Below are 20,712 nucleotides of genomic sequence, written 5' to 3' on the forward strand. Positions count from 1 at the left end.
GAGGAGACTATGAAACTTGCTCTGAATGTGGACTAGATGGTAAATGGAAGAAAGGATGATGTAAAAGAGATGAACCGAATTTCAAAATGTGGTGTGAGAAGACAAAGTATTAAAATTAAATGCGCAAGTAATGGAGTTAAAAAAATTACCCACAGGAAGAAAATGCTCAGCATATTTTAAAGTGAAAGAAATGAAGAGGATAGCCAACCCTTGAATTACAATATTAAAGGGTTCTACTTGCAAAATCATAAAGTTTTCAGTGTAACTTTTTTTCAAAGTAGACTGTCACGTTTTTTCCCTAGTCTAATTTAGTCAGCAAGCACAGCTGCAACCTGTCCACGGCGGGGGACACTGCTGGACTCTGACGAGCTTGTAGAATAGCTTCTACGGTGATATCACGTCATGAGCCTCCAGTGCGTGCTCAGCTGACAGATGGAAAGTGGAAATGATCTGAAAAACTGCAATCTGAAGAGCAACGAGGCCATAGGATTGGAGGAAGACTCAGTAACAACCCACAATAAGCAAATGTCAATCTTTCTTCCAGAAAGTGAAGAAGTCTTGATGGAGGTCAAAGACTACCACCTTCAGTATGAATTACAACTCATTATAAAGAAACATATAGTATAACACAAAATCAGGTAAATAACTTTCACTTTTGCTTTATGTGCTATAAGCATGCATCTTCTCTTTTAAGGCTATAGTGTGTGTTATTTTAATATATTCCGCAGCCAAAATGAGATTTATTGTTGCTATAGTTATGCCAGTTTGCCACAATTAAATTCCTTAGTAGTAGTTTGTGTTTCAGTTAGAGGTTGATAAACTTTAGATTATTTCTTCTAAATCTACTCAACTCTACTTTTTGATCCATTCTTGTGATTGTTCCTACATGTCTCATGCGCAGTTACACCCACAGAATGTTAGCCTTGGACCGACCTAACATCCTTTGATGTATTACTGAAACGCAGGTCTTAGGAGTGTCGTTTTCCCAAATGATCTCTGCACCTCTCGGAACTTAAGAGATGTGGCTATTCTCTCGCTGTCAGGCTAGCTTTTTCACGTATATATATCATTGCCTTGACGGGAATGCTTCCCTCTTGATCCTTTCCCAGATTCCTGGGAAGCATGGGGAATAGTGCACAGAGGCCGACCTGCATGAAAACAGAGGTATCAGAGGTAGCGCCAGAGAATGAGGACAGAAGGCCCTCAGAAGATGACTGACGGAGAGCGGCCTTCTCAGCGCAGGTCACCGTAACCAAGAAGATGCAGGAAAGCTTGTGGGAGCAAAGGCCTGTGGTAGCTTTTTGCAAATGTGGCAGACTCAAAGTGAGAACAGACAACTGCAAACAATTAATAATTGGATGTGGAATGTAGGAAGTCAGAATCAACTTAGTGGCACTTACTATCAACAACAAAGCCCCACAGTATTATTGCTCATCTCTGCAAATAATTTTTTTTCTTAAAATAGCACAAGGCTTCTCGCCTACTCACAGTTTAAAAAATATGTTACTTGTTAGTATTTTTAAAGCATGCTTGTTCATATTTTATGTATGAGAAATAAAAATACCTGAGCATCACAATTTCAGTTTCATTACAGTCTATGGATATTTGATTTTGCTTAAGAGAAGATTAAAATTCCACACAAGTATGAGCTGTTTGTTTGATGGGAGATGTGCACAAATGTATTTGTGAAATCTGTCTGCTTCTCAGCAACAAATGCACTCAAGCAATTGATTCCATTTTCATGACTGCTGACATTGCTGAGCTCTTACTCAGAGTCTGGCGGTAAACCATTGTTTGCATCGTCACTGGGATGTCCATGAGCACTTTTCATCTAAGACTTTATTTGTTGCCCAAAACTTCTTTCTCCATTCTAACTCACAGATTTCTGCCTTTGGTGCTTATTGTGCAATATCTCTTCATATTTTTCCCTTCATGAAACAGCTTTCATTAACTGCAATATATACTTAAACAGCAATTATGCTTTATTCATTTCCTCAAGCAACTCAGTTGAATATAATTATAATATGTAATTATACATTTTCTTCTACATGATTATTTTATACCCCCAGGACTTGTTGATCTGCTTGCATCCTTCTGGCACTATTGGATACCACATTATATATTAGCTAATATGAATTTTTTAAAAAAAATTTAATAATCTGATGTTACCATATTTGATACTATGAATCACAAGATATTTTCTAGTAGTTATTTTTAAGAGTAGATATGAGTAAAATTTAATTATGTAAATGCCCAGATCTAGTAAAACTATAAAAATAACATGACACATAAACTAAATTGCAATATTAAGCATTTTTAGACTTGCCATACCTGATATGCTGTCTATCCTGTGTAAATTTATATTGAAGTTATTTCACCAAAAAATAAAATTTAGACATAAATACAATTATTAATTTACAATGTTAGATACAGCATCAAAATCTAAATCAATTGCCAAAAATATTTAGTATTAGTAAAATATACAGTTCAGCATATATTTTTCATTTAAACTACTAATTTTTGTAAGTAAAAAACAAAGGAGGCCTGTTGTTTACCTCCAATCGCTTATTTAGAAAAAAACCTTCTTCCTTTACTACTGCACATTTAATCAGGTACTATACAACTATCTGGACATACTGGAAATGATGCCATCAGTTCTTATTTTAGTTTATATTTTTTATTTTCATTCTTCATTTTGTTCATTTGATATATAATAAATATTTAAAATAAAATTTGCAAAAAATTTTCACTGTGCATATAATAATAAAGACAATAGACAACATTTTGAGTGCTTATATTAATAATGCATTAATAGTTAATATTCAGTGAATGTGTTTTGTCTCTCTATGATGAATGACAGCTAATGCTGGACAGTGTGGATTAAAGATGAAAAGTTCTCGCCTGCCACGGACCTCAGTGTTAATGAAGAAGATAAACATTGTTTCTCTGAAGAAATGATGAACTATCATAAAAGTAAACTTAGTAAAAAGTTGCATATTGTTTTTATTTTTTTCAGCATTTGATATTATAGCTCAATCTATATTTTCCAAATAAAAAAGGAAAGAAAAATTAAAAGAAAATTACATGCTATAAATTTTCGAAAATGTACTGGAGCAAAGAGATACAAAATTACATAAAATAACCCAAATAATTCTCAATGTAATTTTATTATAGCTTACTTTTAAATGATTTTTGATGAAGAAGGTATTTATAAAATATTAGAAGCAAGGCTGGTCTTCTATTTTAAAAATAAACTATAAAATTGGCATAAATAGTACTGTTACCTGTCTAAATTTCTACTGTCTAAATTATTTGTCAAAATAAGACAAATTTATCTAAGACAAACATGTTAGTCCACGTTGACTAGAGAAACAAATGGAAGGACATTCTTACGTATGTAAGAGGAAGCTTTATATCAAAGAGCAAATATATATTGAAAATATATCCCAGCCTAGTCCAGATCAAGTCCATAAGTTTGATATTAGCCCGTAAGTCTGGTATCGGCTCATGAATTCCTCTTCAGACTCAGGCAGCACATGCAATGATACAAAATGCAGGAAGATCACAGGCCACAGAGGGCAACATGTGTGGATCCACTGGCATCACAGCGCTGGTAAGGTCTTCACGTGGCTCTCCAAGTGTCTCAACAGCAGGAAAGTGAAGGGAGCGAGAGAGTGTGGCCCACACCCAGGGAGAAAGAGAGGAAGTTCCCAGAATCCTTTTTAGAGGCTGGAGGACGTATCATCAGGCTGCGACCTGATTAACAAGATAGAGTCTACCCCTTCACCTATTTATCAAGTTGGCGTGAAATTATGTAACTACCACAACAAGTTATTGGTCTAAATGAGACCAACTTGTCTAATTATTTCCAGTTGTTGAGTTAAACACTGCTCAAACTACTATTCATGTCTTTAACAGAATGGTATTCCCTAAAACGTTTCCTTAGATCAAGATATTCATTTTGCAGCAAATTAGGTGCTATAAGGGTCCCTTGGCCATAGAATTAAATAGTAGTACCATTTTCCATGTCATCCTGAAGCAGCTTGCTTGATATGATGCATGGCCGAGAGAGGGCACTGCTCTCTGGGAGGATGTATAAGCTTGAAGGTAGCTTCAAACGTGTGGCCTGGTTTCACACAGGATCAAGATTCACAGTTCTCAAAATGAAGGAATAGAACTTGGAGTGGTGCCAGTCATTGCTACCTCCACTGACACACTTGCACTTTTTGTTCTGTCCCCATGACTCTTATCGACAGGCCCAGAGGACTTAATTCCAAAGGGAGGAATGCTTCCACCAGGAGACTCGTCCATGATTTAATTAAACTTGCAAATAAATTGCCATCTAACCACCTGGGGCCCTTCATGCCTGTGAATCATCAGGCAGAAATAAAAAGGTATTGTACTAGCAAGAAGGGTACCTGGTGGCAGAGTTGGTCATGAGTTTTCCTGCGATCCACAAGTCGGCAGTTTGAACTCACGAAGCACATATTAGGATAAAGATGAGGCTTTGCGCTCCCATCACGTGCCCCCATGACGTACACCCTCGGAAACTCACAGAGACAAGCTTACTCTGGCTTACAGAGTCACTGTGAATAGAAAACAACTTGATAGCAGTTAGTTTCTATTTAGTAGGGAACTGGAAAATATGATTTATCTTGATTACCAAAGGAAAATTAGATTGCTACTACATAGTAATGGAGATTAAGGAAGCATATGTTTGGAACACTGGACATCCCTCAGGACATCTCTTATTCCGATCATTCACAGCCACTAAAGCCAGTTGAAATTGCAATTTAGTTAGGAGTACTTGTGGCCAAAGTCCTTCATAAATGAATGTTTGATTCATGCCATTAGGCATAGAATGGAGTCCAACTAAAATACTTGCTGAATGCAAGTGCAATATGGAATGCATTATATAAAGTGATTATAAATACCATTTCCAACCATGTGCCTACTTGTGTATATAATTACTGCAGTTGTTGAGTATTTATTATTTTTAGCTATAAAAATGTGTGGCTATATACATACATATATAAAATAATAACATACATCTATAGAAAGCACAACTCTCATATCTATTTACTTAGCATGTAGCATACAATATTTTAATTTTAATTAACATTTATTTTAGAATATTAAGGAGATGATGACAGAATTCCAAGAATTTTGTATCTTCTATGGGGGATGGTTAAGTGTGTTTTCATTATAGAGATTAAGGAGATGTCTATGGGTACTAAGTTGACAAAGGGTAGTGTGTTAGGCAGAGTTCTCTAGAGAAACAAAACCAGGTCACTTATGAGTAGATAGATAGATAGATAGATAGATAGATAGATAGATAGATAGATAGATAGATAGATAGATTTATACAGCATGAAGTAATATAACAGCTAATTAGTCCACACAGTAGTACAGAGGACTCAGTTCAACTCACTTCCATGGAACAGTTAATATACTGGAGGCTCTTTAACTCAGGAGGGCTGCCAGGTCCAAGGTGAAGGAAGCAGACAGCTGAGTCATTCCCAGGGCAAGGCAGGCAGAGTTGGCCCACAGGGTGCAAACAGCAGGGCTGGTTACCCACAGTCAGCAGCTCAGGAGCTTAGGAAAGCAGACCCAAATGGGATATAGAACTCAAGCCATGCACGAGGACAGGATTCACCAGCCTCAAGCTCAAGTGATGCACACACCAGCAGTGTGATGAAGTAGTTTTCAAAGGAACCTCAAGCTCTAGAGAGATGATCCATGGGTTTGCTTGCCCCACAGGTAGTGTAGCTCACAGTCGAGTCAGAGAACTAGCTTAAGCATCCACATGTTGCTTTGATATCCAGTGAGCATGAGAGGGAGGGGTGGGCCTTCCCGAGCCATTTATCTCCTTGCCCTCCAATCAAATTGCAACCGGATTAATTCCACATGTTCCTATTGGCCAGAATGGCACAATTAACCTACCTACCACAAGTTACACTGTGATGATTCATATTATGTGTCAAGTTGATTAGGTTAAGGTATCAAAATGTGTCAAACATTTATGTAGATATTTCTATGAAATGTTTACATATGATTAGCATTTAAATTATTTTTCAATAAGCCACATTACCCTTCATTGAGTTGATGGGCCTTTAATCATTTAAAGGCTCCAAGAATAAAACCAAGGTTTCCATAGTGATTACTCTGCCTACAGACTATAAATAGACAAATCTAGACATGTACACCAAAACCAGTCTATGGATCAATTCTATTATCTTTTAGCTATTATACTTTAATTGCTCTCAGAACACCTCATCCCTTGATATTGTTGGTATACATAATTTTCATAGTCGATATTACCTAGAACAGAACCAGAAAACCTAATAATTTTGACCTGAATAAAAAATAGATAACAGTGTCTGCTCAAAGATGGTGGCTGAACTTGACACTGTGAATGTACTGGCCCACCACATGTTTAAGCAGGAAATTGCTACCTGTGTTCTACTTGAGCTAAAATCCAATGTGTAACAAATTTGTTTGCTGTAAAACACATGTGCTGCCCTTGCATCTATTAGCCATAATTGAACCATAACATATTGGATTGAAGTCAGATAGATAGATAGATAACCTGGATTTGATTGAAGAGACATTTTATACATTCTGCTTCAGGACACAAAATATATCCCAATTACAAATATAATTTAAGAACATTTATAAAGTCTAAAAAGGGAACGACAAGACAAAGAAACATTGTATGAAAGAGGGAGAATATTAGTATAAGGCTGTATTGGCCTCCAAGTCACAGTGAAGTAGGGACTTAAAAAGAGCAAGGGAGGAAAGTCTTACAAACACAGGACTGGTAACATCTTTTATGTCAAGTCACAGGTACAACTGGGTCTACACAAGGAGGAATGGGATCGTAATTGGAAAATGTGCATTATGTAAGAAAGAAGAATTTAAAAGGTTGGTGCTGTATCCTTTACTAAGACAGTCAAGACATGACTCATGACCCTAATACTCTAGAACAGTGGTTCTCATTCCATCTTCATGATTTTATTTTGGACTTTATGCTGTTTGAAAAGATTTAAACTATTCTCCCATGAAATTTACTTAATTTTTTATAAATCTGGGTAAATTAGAGCTATGTATTTATTAATTTATATTCCCTCTACTTCCAAAAAGGAAATGAGTAGATGAGGAATAAACTGTAATACAATACGATCAGATACTATTAGTAAAATATAAAAGACAATTTGTAAGGAGGGGGAATGGAAATATACCAAGGCATTTTGATAGAATCACATAACAATCAACTACAAAAGTTAGCTCTCATTTGTATGTATTGTAGTACTAATCTTGTTATTAACGTGTGGCAGTGGCTCAATTTTTTTAATGAATAGCAATGGCTATTTGACAAAAATATTACACATCATCAAGATGTAAATTATTTTTATCTGCTTTATAAGGATTACAGTTATATATAATAAGATACTCAGCAAAACATGTTTTTGAAGTTGTTAGCAATCATATGTAAAATCTCAGGATTTATTATAGCATAGAGTGGATCAGCCATACCATTTTCATTCCCCTCACATGCAATGAAAAAAAAATGGAGCAATAAAAACGCAGAAGACCCATTGTTTTGATATTGGTGAAAAATATTAACTATATCACAGACTCCCAGAATAATTAACAAATGTGTTTTGGAAGAGTGTTATTTAAAATAAAAACAATGATGAGTGGGACTTAGTCTCATGTACCAAACACATGTTATCAGGCAGGTCGAATAATGCTTACTAGAGTGTCAGCCCAGAAGAGGAAGACTTTCAGTTACACCATAGCTGAAACAATAACTCAAACTGAACAATGATCATGAGGATGGCACGGGATCAGATAGTGTTTCATTCTGTCATACACAGGGCCAATATGAGTGGGAGCTGACCTTACTGTGTAGTAACTCATAGCACACAGGAAATATCAGATTCATATGTCTATGTTATTTTGTTTGCAAATTGACAATAATCTGTTTGGTTTATTTATCCAAATAATTGCTCTAAATCTCCACTTTTCTTTGATGACAGAGTGCGATGCAGCAAATTAATTGATATAACTTTTTTAACCATCATCTTTGTAATTCTTACCAAATTGCTGGTTATCTGCAACTCCAACTGAGTTCAGTCTGACTCATAGCCAACATATATAGGCTTTCTGAAACTATAACTTTTTACAAGCTATTCTCATCTTTCTCCTGCAGAGTTGCTAGTGGGTTTGAACCACTAACCTTAAGTACCAATAGCTAACCTTAATAGTCTGTACAAATATGAAGTGTTTGTGGGTAGTTTGCCAATACAGTTAGTAAGGTACCTGGCACACTAGTGGAATTGAGTACATTCAGAGAAGGTGTATGAAACTCTGATGAGATGGTCAGATGAGGCATCCTCCTACCTTAAAAATAAGTCATCTCAGAAGTAGGAAAAGTTCCTCTCACTCCCATCAAGATAGGAGAGTCAGGAGTGGAATGCACTCTTCGGACCCTGAGATTCCTATTTGCTGAACGTTCTTGATCCAGGAAACAGGGAGCGGTGACAATAGAGGAATGACACCGGAGTGGCAAATAATGGACACCATCAGGACACAAAGCACAAGACAAAGTTGTGGGGTTCCAGGCCCAAGAAATGAAAGCTTAGTGTCATTGGGTAGAAGATTTGTATGAAGAAACGAGGCTTGCTGATCCGTGGAACTAGAGCTGAGCACCTTCAGGCTGATGCTTATGGCGGAGGAGAATGCCCGTTGGGTATTTGTTTTCAGTGACAAGAAACATTTGTAATACTGCCCAAACAGGTTCGAGATCAAGGGATTGTGGGTCTCAGAAACGGGGTTGCAGATAGAGGCAGGCCTGGGGGAATGACTGATATGTGCTTAAACAACTGCATCCTGAGCATTTCCGATACTGAAAAGTAACCTGTTAACTTCTCTAATAAACCTTATCATTATTAATGTGGACAGTGGGTTCAGTGTGGCTTTTTCAATGAATTACCAAACTCATAAAGAACTGGAGAGTGTCCTGAGAAAAATGATGTGTGTCAGAACTGGTGAAGAAGTTCAGAGGTTAGAAGCATTTCTGATTTATACCTCCTAGGAATCGGCCTTGGACTAATGAAAACCTTGGTTATCTTTCTCCCTGATGAAGTCAAAGGAGGTCTCCACACCATTTTTACATAGAAATAGAGCCAGTGATTCCATATATCTATCCAGCGTAATAAGGGTAATGCTAAATAGAATTAGAAACCATCGAAACCAAATCAATTGCTGCCAAGTTGATTCTGATGCATCGCTGCTCTTTGTTGTTGTTGTTGTTGTTTGGTGCCATTGAGATTCTGACTCATAGTGACCATTTGAACAAAAGAATGAAAATCCGGTAGGGTCTGCACCCTTCTCCCATTGTTCCTGTGCTTAAGCTCATTGCTGGAGCCACCATGTCACTCCATCTTGCTGACAATGCTCCTCTGTTTGCACTGCTCTCTATTTTACTAAGCACAATGACGTTCTCCAGGGACTGGTCTCTTTTAGCTTAGCTTTAGGAAAAGTTAGAACTTTTCCATAGCGTTTCTGAGGGTCTCTGCTTCGGTTTTCTTCCAGTAGGCAGTTTATGGATTCAAACCACCGATTTTCATTTAATTTTCCCTGTTAAATTTGAAAGAGACTCCCCATGTACCTGTTCTTTCAGAATTCATATTTAGGTAATATGCAATGATAAACTATTTCTCTGTCTCTTTGAAAGGGATGTGACTATGTGTTAACTCAAGGACCTCTTTTTTTAACTTTTCTTTTTTGTTCATTTTATTAGGGGCTCATACAACTCATCACAATCCATACATACATCAATTGTGTAAAGCACATTTGTATGTTCATTGCTCTCATCATCCTCAAAACATTTGCTCTCCACTTAAGCCCCTGGCATCAGCTCCTCATTTTTCCCCTCCCTCCCTGCTCCCTCCAGCCTCATGAAACCTAGAAAAATTGTAAATTATTATTTTGTCATATCTTACACTGTCTGACATCTCCCTTCACCCACTTTTCTGCTGTCCATCCCCCAGGGAGAAGGTTATATGTAGATCCTTGTAATCGGTTCCCCCTCTCCACCTCACCCTTCCAGTATCACCACTCTCACCACTGCTTCAAGGACTTGTTAAAGTATAACTTTATATAATCGTCTTCTAACTCCCTGGAAAGAAATTAGCCTACCTTATTGCTGATTATAGATTAAAATTTTGTGTTTTTATTTACTTAAAATTTCCTTCTCCTGTACCAGTCTGGCCAGCCTCCCTCACTGGGTACGTCCTCTTTGACTAATTACCAACAAGCTTTCAGCCACCTATGATGTATATTTACAATGACTTGAGAATTGAAGTTTCTCTCAAAATGGTAACTTCAAAAATGCATTCTTTCAAATGTATATGACTGCTTTTGAAAGTAAGTCCTAATATAGTTTACATTTAATAATATGTGAACCTAGATAGCAAATTCCTAATGAAATTCAGGCACTGATCTAAATGTTTTTTGCTTTATATAGGTCATTTTAGGTCATTTCAAGAACATACTTTGATAACTAATGTTACAGAAGGTAAAAATCCTGATTAAGTATTTTATGAGGTTGCATTCATAAATGAATAGTAGGATTCTGATGAAAAATTGTGATTATCCTTCAAAAATGCATCTGGTTTATTTCAATCTTAAAATAAATTCTATATCTCAATCTCATGTTCCACCCATCACAAAGAAAGAAACAAACCAGATCTTGCATATTTTAAAGCTGTCTGTGTATGTTACATGTCGTTGTTGTCAGGGGTCGTGGAGTCAGCTGCTAATCATAGCAGCCCCGTGTCCGACAGAAGGTAATGCTGCCAGGTCCTGTGGCATCCGCACAGCTGTTCTTATGTTGAACCCATTGTCGCAGCCACGATTCCGACCCGTTGGTTGAAGGTCGTCCTTCTTTCACACTGTCCCTCCATTTCACAAGCATGGCGGACTACTATCCTGGTACCATGGCCAAGTACCTGAGAGGAAGCCTCACGGTCTTGCTGCTCAGGAGCGTTCTGGCTGTTCTTCCGAACCAAGGCAGACCTACCTGTTCAGAGTCTTGGCAGCACAAGGCATTTTCAATATGTTTTTGCCAGCACTGTAATTCAAATGCAGCGTTTTTCTTCAGACTTCCTTATTAAATGTCCAGTTTAACATGCACATGAGGTGAATAGAAATCCTGTGGTTTGAGTTTGGCATCAAAATGACATCCTCGTTGCATGGAATATGGAAGCTGTTAAAAGTTTGTTTGTTTGTTTGTTTTAAATAAATTATAGCTCCATAGAAGGTAAGTATAGATGCATATGTTTGCAGCCTGTGGTAGAGAAGAAAATTATTCTTATGGGTCAAACACATTTGTCAAAAATGAGTCAAAGGTCATAATACACACTCGCCACAATAACTTGGTATTTTCCAGAATAATTTTATATTAATTCAAAATTTATTTTATATATTTTAAATTATCCTATAACTCTTACCATGGTATAAAATAGAAAATCAGATAATGTTCCTTGACTGATAATGATAAATCTTCGGTGATGAAGGATAGAATGTAGAGTAAAACTGGATTAGAGATCATGTCAATTTCCTGTTGTCTGAGTAAATGAACTGAACTCTTTATACAATTCCAAAGGGGTTTTGGATTAGGATGGAAGCACTGATTAAATTATCATTATTATTATCATCATCATTTTTTGTGTTATCAATCTTATGCAAGTATCAAATAGCAAAACATTATTACACAAATTTTTGAAAAGGAAAAATGGCAATTAAATAGTCATCAAAGAAAATAATTTTCTCAGAGGTAAGTATTGCAGGTAGCCTAATACCTTGAAATTCTAATAACCATGAATCAATACGTATAAGTGGAAAATAATTTTGATTCTAATTTGGATTATCATAGCAAAATAACTAAAAATTATGATACATAGTATGTAAATTATTTTTGTTTATTATGTATAGTTTTCATAACTGCTTACATTTAAGAGCAAGTAAAAACATATATGCATAAGTCAGGATATTATAAAATAGCTAAAAGGGCACTGAATTACAGCCTAGTAGATTATTATTCATCTTATCCAATTGATTTTTTATATCATCCCTGTTATCCTTGGGGGATATTTAGAGAAAGAAGGATAAAGCGATAAATATGCACCTATCTGCATTTTTGCTACTTTAAACAAGCCACATTTAAGATTTGCTTTTTCATCTTCAAATTTGTTTTCCTTATATACTGTAGGTTCCAAACACATACATTTACAATTGCTTCCTCTGGAGCTTCATTTCACTAAAATAAAGCAAACAATTTTCCATACGCTACAGTATATTTACATTAAATATTATGAAAAGAATATATAAAATATAAGAAAAGACAAATTAGAGGATGAAAGGAAGAAAAGTGCACATGAAATACTGACAAATTTATCCAGAAATAAAGACGAAATTCTAAAAGTGAAAATCTAATATTTTGTGATTTTCAATGGACAGAATATAATTAACACAACTGGAAATTTTTCTACACTAGAAATATTGCATTCTATGGCTAGCTATCTGACAACTGTGGCTGATGATTTAGGATACAGATATTTGGATTGATGGATTGTGGGTACAATTCAAACTCTAAGAGAATCAGAGTACGTACCACCTTAAAAAAAACTGATCTTTTTTCAAAGCTATGTATTTAAAAAAAATTATGAAACAACCTTATCACCTTCAAAGTATTCTCCATAATAACACATTTGTCCAATCTGCAATTTCATTCTTTTCTTGGAAACATGTTTCAAACTCATCTGTTTGGATGGCTGACAGCACCTCCCCGTTTTTTCCTTCACCTTTCTACGTTGTCAAACCCTTTTCATGTCCCTCTCTATTCTGGAAAACAAAAAGAAATTGTACGGACAGAGGTCAGATGAGTAAGTTTGTGGGACAAGAGAGGCATGCTGTTTTCTGCAAAAAGCCTGGTCCCTGGGATGGCTGTGTGAGCTGGTGCGTTGTTGTGGTGGCAAAAACAGTTCCCGTCTGTCTGCCACAGTCCGGCCTTTTTTGTTGCACACTGTTACGCAAGCTTTCAGGACCTCTAAATCAGGGGTCCTCAAGCTTTTAAAACAGGGGCCAGTTCACTGTCCCTCAGACCCATTGGAGGGCCAGACAATAGTTTAAAAAAAAAAACAAACTATATACAAATTCCTATGCACACTGCACATATCTTATTTTGAAGTAAAAAAAGAAATGGGGCAAAAACACCCAGCGAGTTGGATAAATGTCCTTGGCTGGCCGCATGTGTCCTGCCGGCCATAGAAAGCTTGAATAACAGTTTTACCTGGTGAATCGAACTCCAAATGCATAATCCTCCTCACACCAAAAACAAATGAGCGTCATCTTGATCCTTGATTTACCTTGAGGACGTTTTTACTGGGTAGGTTATGATCGCATTTTCCACTGGGTTGACAGGTGTTTGCTTTGGGGTCGTAAGAATAGCGCCATGTCTCGTCACCAGTCATGACCTCGGGAACAGAGTCTGAGTCACGTCAGAGCTATTCTTTCAAAGGATGACATGTTCCCAATGAACACTTTTTGCTGGTCAGTCAGAATCTGAGGCACAAATTTCACAGCGACCCTTGTCACTCCCAAATCTTCCGTCAAAATTCGCTGAACTGAGCTCCAACATAGTCCAGATTACTTCCCCATCTCTTCAAAGGCCTGTCGTCGGTCCTCAAGCACAATTGTACAAATTTTGTCGACATTTTAATCCATCAGGAAGTTGATAGACATTCAGAGCAAGGCCTGTCATCAATTGACATTTCGCCTCTTTTGAAAACGGAAAGTCGCCAGTGCATTTGAATTTCTCTGATAGCACTGTCCTTGTAAGCTGGGTTCACAACACTTTATGAGGCATTTCTCCTGAGCAGAAAACAGCATTTTACAGCTGTATGCTGTTCTCTCAAATTGACCATCACAAAGAAAAAACAAACAAGGTTTGAGTAAAACTGCTTTTACTTAAAAAACCATTGTGACCAGAGAGAACCTACCCAGACCTTTCCACTGGGTGCACTAACTCAGAACGAGTTGCTTGATGCTTGCCTAGCAGGAAAAATGTGTACCACAAAAGTTCTGTTCAGTGGAGTTTTTATCCATTTTGGGGGGGTGGGGCGACTCCCTCATATCCTTGAATAACAAAAAGAGAAAGTTGAAGGACATTGGAAAAATAGATTAAATATATCATGTATCTTTTTCTCACATTCTCTTTTGTAATTCCTTATAAGGCTCTAGACAACTGTCTTCTTTCCCATAAAATGTCATAGATTAATAGGCAAGGAGGAATTTCTAAAGCCCAGAAGAACACAGTAAGATAATGGCCCCCTGGGGCAGAGAGCCAGGACACAGTATCCCCTCAAGCTTAAGCCATTTCATTACATCTTACATGAAACACAGAGAGAAGGGAAAACAAACAAAAAGGAGGCACCTTCTACTTTCAATACACAGTTTTACACGTATTTTGGAGTTCAAGTAGTGTCCTGAAAGTAAAACTCTCAGTCAGCATCCTTGAATTATTAAATACAAAATTAATAATACTAATTAATTATATAAAGAAGATTGCAGGCCTGCCAAACAAGCACACAGAATCATAGCTCCTAACTTTTTCAAAGAAAAGATCCAGCCTATGTATTCAAAATTAGTTAATAAAGAAGAAGCCAAGAACTTTGCGGAGGAAAATTACAATGACAGCATTGATGACTATGGTTTGCCAAGCTTTTGCCCCAAAGGGTTTTCCTGTTGTTCACTGATGGCACGGTATTATGAGAATGAGAAACACTCAATCTCTAAGGACAATTTTGGATACTGACCCTGATTAACCAAGATTAACACCTGAGGACAGTGTACTAATCAGAGTTGGGATTTTGAGACAGAGTTACAAAAGTCATTTCAGAGTGAGCTCAACTTAAAATTGACTCAAACAGATTAATTGCCAAGTCAGAGCATATAGATCCGGAGGGAGATCTTCAGAAACTGGAAGTAGCCCCTAATGGGCTTTCTGTAACCCCGATGAAGAAAGGACTATTACCGCAAACATTGAGCTACCGGCAGTCACTTGAAAATTCTTTCTTGGAAAAAAACCCCAACAACAAAGAACATCAAATAACAAACAATTCTGTCACTTTAGAACTGGTGATCTTTGCATTTAACTTAATCAGCGTCCACTCCATAACTTGATATGCAGCTATATAGCTAACTAATTGAATTACCTCTATTATTTTAAACAAAGCTATATATCTAACTAATTGAATTATCTCTATTATTTTAAACAACAAAGACAAAACAGTAGATACACTTTACTTTCAAATAACATGGATGTAAGTAAGTTAATGCCCTGTCTAAAACATATTCATTTTTCTTGTGTTTTTCATGATCATTAGTGTAGGGACCTAAAACCTTTTACTGCTTTATTGGATAGTTTACATACCTAACACAATGATCTCAAAAGAAGACTCAAAATGTAGCACTCTTTAATGTAGTAAGTAAACAGATGTCGTTGTTATCTGTCTTTGAACCAGCTCTAAATCATAACAACTCATGTACAGTAGAAACACCACCAGCCCCCCCTCCCCCCAGTTGGAGCGATACCATTGTTGCAGCTACTTCCTCTTATTTTCTGCTTCTTTACCTACTACGACTTTTTCCTGGGACTGTTCTCTCCTGATGACATGTCCTAATTATAGAAGATGAAATTTCCCCATCCTTGCTTCTAAAACAAATTCTAGCTGTACTCCTTTCATAAAAGATTCATTTGTTCTTCTGGAAATTCATGGTACTTTGTCAGCACCATAATTCAAAAGCATCATTTTCCCTGCTTTTCCTTGTTCATTGTCAACTTTCCAACATATAAGAGATGATTAAAAATACCATGGTGTGTTAGACAGGGTTCTCTAGAAAAACAAAATCAGGACACTTGTGATTTTATATAGTTAGATAGATAGAAGATAGATAGATGATAGATAGATAGATAGATAGATAGATAGATAGATAGATAGATAGATAGATAGATAGATAGATAGATACAGCACAGAGGAATATAAGAAACAGCTAATTAGACCACACAGCAGTACAGAGGGCTCAGTTCAACTCACTTCCGTGGAACAGTTAATATACTGGAATTCCTTCAACTCATGAGGGTCGCTGGGTCCAAGGTCAAGAAAGCAGATAGCTGGGTCTTCTGTAGCACAACGCAGGCAGTATGGTCAGAGGCAGCAAACAGCAAGGCAGGTCACCAACAGACAGCAAGATAACAAAGCCCCACAGTCCCAAGCTCAAACGATGTTTATACCAGCAGAGTGGCAAAGCAGGTCTGGAGGGAACCTCAAGCATTAGTGACACAGTCCACAGGTTGGCAGTCCTACAGGTAGTGGAGCTCACGAGTGGAGACAGAGAACTAGCAGCTACATACTGGATCTGAATACCAGAAAGCAAGAGAAGAGAGAGGTGAGGCTCGCCAAGCCATTTATCTCTTCCTTCTAATCAAATCGTGATTTTATTAATCCCACAGCTTCTTATGGGCCAGCTTGGCACAATAAACCTACCTATCACACATGGATTGTATAAGAACTGCCTTAATCTTCGAGGTGACATTTTCTCTTTAATTTATTTTCTCTTGAAAATTTTATACAGATTGTGTGCAGCAGATTTTCACAATGCAAAACATCATTTGATCTATTGACTGCTGCTTACATGTGTTTTTATTGTTAATAAATATCGATATTTTCTCTGCCTATCGAGATAATGTCTGTTGGTTCACTTGTTACATTTTGTTTTGGTTTTTTTTGGAATTCATCAATAAGTGTTTTAAGTCTTCCTTGCTTTCACCAAGCAAGGCTGGGTTATCTGCGTATTGTAGGCTGTAAATGAACCTTTCTTCAGTTACGATGCCATATTTCTCTTCAGAGTCTAGCTTCTCAGAATTTTTTTGTTCAGAATGAAAAGTGAATAAGTTTAATGTAAGAACACTACCTGGATGCACATCTTTCTTGATTTTAAATTACATGATATGTTCAGTTTAAATAACAACCCTCGGTCTATGTACAGAATTCACTAGAACACAATGAAACGTTCTGGGTTTCACAGTCTTCACAAGGCTACCCATAGTTTGTTACATGACATACCCAGGTGAGTGCCTTTACATAGTGAAAAAAGCACAAATAAAAACATGTTCTGTCATCCTCTGGTTTCAGCCAAGATGCATGCATCTTACTCCAGCAATAATATCCCCATACTTAAACACTTTACTGAATCTGCTTCCTGCTGATGTACTGTTGTAGCAGTTTGTAGCTTATTTTCAACACAATTTTATTTGCATATTGTGTTAGTCTGGGTAGACTAGAATAACAAATCCATAAACACACATATGTGCATAAGAGAGAGTTTTATATAAAGGGTAATTGAACATTGACAAAACATCCCAGCCCAGTCCAGTCCAAGCCCATAAGTCTGATACCAAGACATAAAGTCCTCTTCAGACTCACAAAACACAGGCAATGGCACCGAGTGCAGGGTGATCACAGGTCAGTGGGTAAAAAGTCCTTGGATCCAGTGGCATTGTAAGCATCTCAACACAGGCAGGGGTCTGCACATAGCTTTTCCAGCTTCAGCATTGCAGCAGGATAAGTATATGTGACTCCTCCAGCTCCCAGGGAACAGTACCATGGGGTTTGTCAGTAGAATGTCTCCAAGGGAGTGAAGTAGTGAGAGAGTCTCTCCTGCCTCCAAGGAAGAAATACCAGTTTTCCCAGAATCCTCAGGGCAAGGCCATGATCACAGAGGTCTCATTGGCTGTGACCCAATTGACAGAATAGACTCCACCCTTCACTCTTAATCCTCTCAAGTCCCAAATTGACACCAGATTATGTAACTACCACCCATAATAATATGGTATTTTTTATAACTGATTCATTCCACTATTCCTCACATCTTTGGAATGAGTTCAAATGTGGAGTTCTTCCAGTTAGTTACCTATCTTTCATATGTGTTAGCATAGACTAGTGATTGCTTCAAGTGCTGCACTGGTTTGGTGAAACACTAAGTAATATTAGTTACTATATCAGATATCCAAGAAAAAAAATATTTTAAATTGAGTATGCTAATCTGTTGTTGAGCACAGCTGAGTGTATTTCAACTCACAGAAACCAAACCCCATAGAACAGAGAAAAACTGTCCAATATGATGTCCTAGGCACTTTAAAACCACCAAGAATGTGGCAGGAGAAAAGATTCGGTGGTACGCTACCATAAATAGTTCAGCCCAGGAAATCTTATAAGGACAATTTTAGTCTGTCTTAGAGGACAGTTATAAGTCAAAATAAACTGGATGGTGCCTTACCACAATCTTCACAGGCTTACTCTCCTGCCCAGCCACTGCTGGGTTTGAAGTATTGTCCATTCTGTTAATAGCTGAGTACTTAACCTTTGAACCACTAGGGAGCCTTTCTAAACCTTTCATACAGTGATTCTCAACCTTCCTAATGCTGTGACCCTTTAATACAGTTCCTCATGTTGTGGTGAACCACCCCCCCAACCATAAAATTATTTTATGGCTATTTCATAACTGTAATTTTGCTAGTGTTATGAATCAGGTGACCACTATGAAAGGGTCACTCAACTGCCAAAGGGGTCGTGACCCAAAGGTTGAGGACCGCTGTTTTAGTAAATCATAAACCTGAATGGGTACTTAGAGAATGTGGTGAAGAAAGCTGATGGTGCCTGGCTATCAAAATATATAGCATCTGGGAGTCCTAAAGGCTTGAATATAAGCAAGAAACCATCTAGCTTAGAAGCAACAAACTCCACATGAAAGAAGTGCACCAGCCTGTGTGATTATGAGGTGTCGGTGTGATCAGGTATCAGGCGTCCAAGACCCAGAACAAAAAATCATATCAATGTAAATGAAGTGGGGTGCAGAGTGGAGACCCAAAGCCTATCTGTAGATAATTAGACATCCCCATATAGCAGGGTCACAAGGAATAGATGATCCAGTCAGGCTACAGTATAGCACCCATGAAACATACAACTTTCCTCTAGTTCTTTAATGCTTACTCTCCCCCACTATCATGATCCCAATTCTACCTTACAAATCCATCTAGACTAGATCATGTACACTGGCACAGATAAGAGCTGGAAACACAGGGAATCCAGGACAGTTAAACCCCTCAGGACCAGTGGTGAGAGTAGCGATACCAGGAGAGTAAGGAGAAGGTAAGGGGAGAAAGAGGGAAACAATCACAATGATCTACATATAATGCCACCCCATCCCCCTTGGGGCCTGACAACTGAAAAGTGGGGGAAAGGAGATATTGGTGCTGTAAGACATGAAAAAAAAAACCAATTTATAAATTATCAAGGTTCATGAGGGAAGGAGTATGGGGAGGGAGAGAAGGAAAAAATGAGGAGGTGATCCCAAAAGCTCAAGTTGAAAGAAAATGTTTTGAAAATGCTGAGGGCAACAAATGTATAAATGTGCTTAACACAATGTATTGATGGATGGATTGTGATAAGATCTGTATGAACACAACCCCCCCCAATAAAATGATTAACGAAAAAAAAAAAGATAAAGGGGGGAAAAAACTAAAACTGCGAAAAAAATGTGGTTTTCCTATAGTTAAAAGGCTAATGCCCTTATAATTTGCCCATTTTCTACCTGTTTCCTTCCTTATCTGTCCTCTAGAAAATTTATTCTTAATGTCATAGCCACCTGTATTAGTCTGAGTACTTTAGAGAAAAAAATCCACCGAAATTCATGAATAAGAGAGAATTTTATATACAGGTTAAGTGCATATCAAGAAAACATCCCAACCCAGTGCTGCCCAAGCCCACAAGTCCAACATTAACTCATTAACCCATATGTCCGATACCAATCCACAAAGTCCCCCTCCATCTCACAAAACACACACTATGACACCGACTGCAGGAGGAAAGTCAAATCAGTAAACATGTAAGTATCTCAGTGCTGGCAGGGGTTTCCACACAGCTGCTCCAGGACCCAAAGCTGCATCTGACCATCACAAAGCAAGAGACCTGGGAACCAGAAAGGCGAGGCTCACTGAGCCATTTAACCCATTGCCCTTCAATTAACCCCACATGTGTTTATCGGCCAGGTTGACACAATAAACTAACTACATCACCAACCAAGCCTTCCTGTTTTCTAAATTCTGACTAAGTTATACTAATGAGAGACATAAGCAGGTAATCAGTGAGTTCTGACAGCGACTATTCTAGATATTCTCTAGTTTTCACCAGGCTCACATAACACTACTACCTTCTCTAGAGCTTAACTAAACAATTTAATAGCTTCTGATTATTATTTGTTCTTGTATAATTCTCCATATTTTAATGGTTTACTTAACCTTTCGTACACCTTTAACGTTTACTTCATTAAACTCTTTTCTCCACCACTGGTCTATCAGTTTGTCATACTGTGGCACCTTATGTATTGCTGTGATGCTGAAGCTGTGTCCCATTTTCCAAAATGCCAGCAGGGTCAGCGAAGTGGATAAGGTTCAGCAGAATCCCCATCTAAGAATAGACTATGAACAAGTAATAAATTGTCCACTTTTAAGGAATTAGCCATAGTAAACCCGATGGACAGAATCAAAATATTGTCAGATATTGAAAACCTCATGAAGATAAA

This window comes from Tenrec ecaudatus, chromosome 4, assembly GCF_050624435.1.
Source record: "Tenrec ecaudatus isolate mTenEca1 chromosome 4, mTenEca1.hap1, whole genome shotgun sequence".
Classification (NCBI taxonomy): Eukaryota; Metazoa; Chordata; class Mammalia; order Afrosoricida; family Tenrecidae; genus Tenrec; species Tenrec ecaudatus.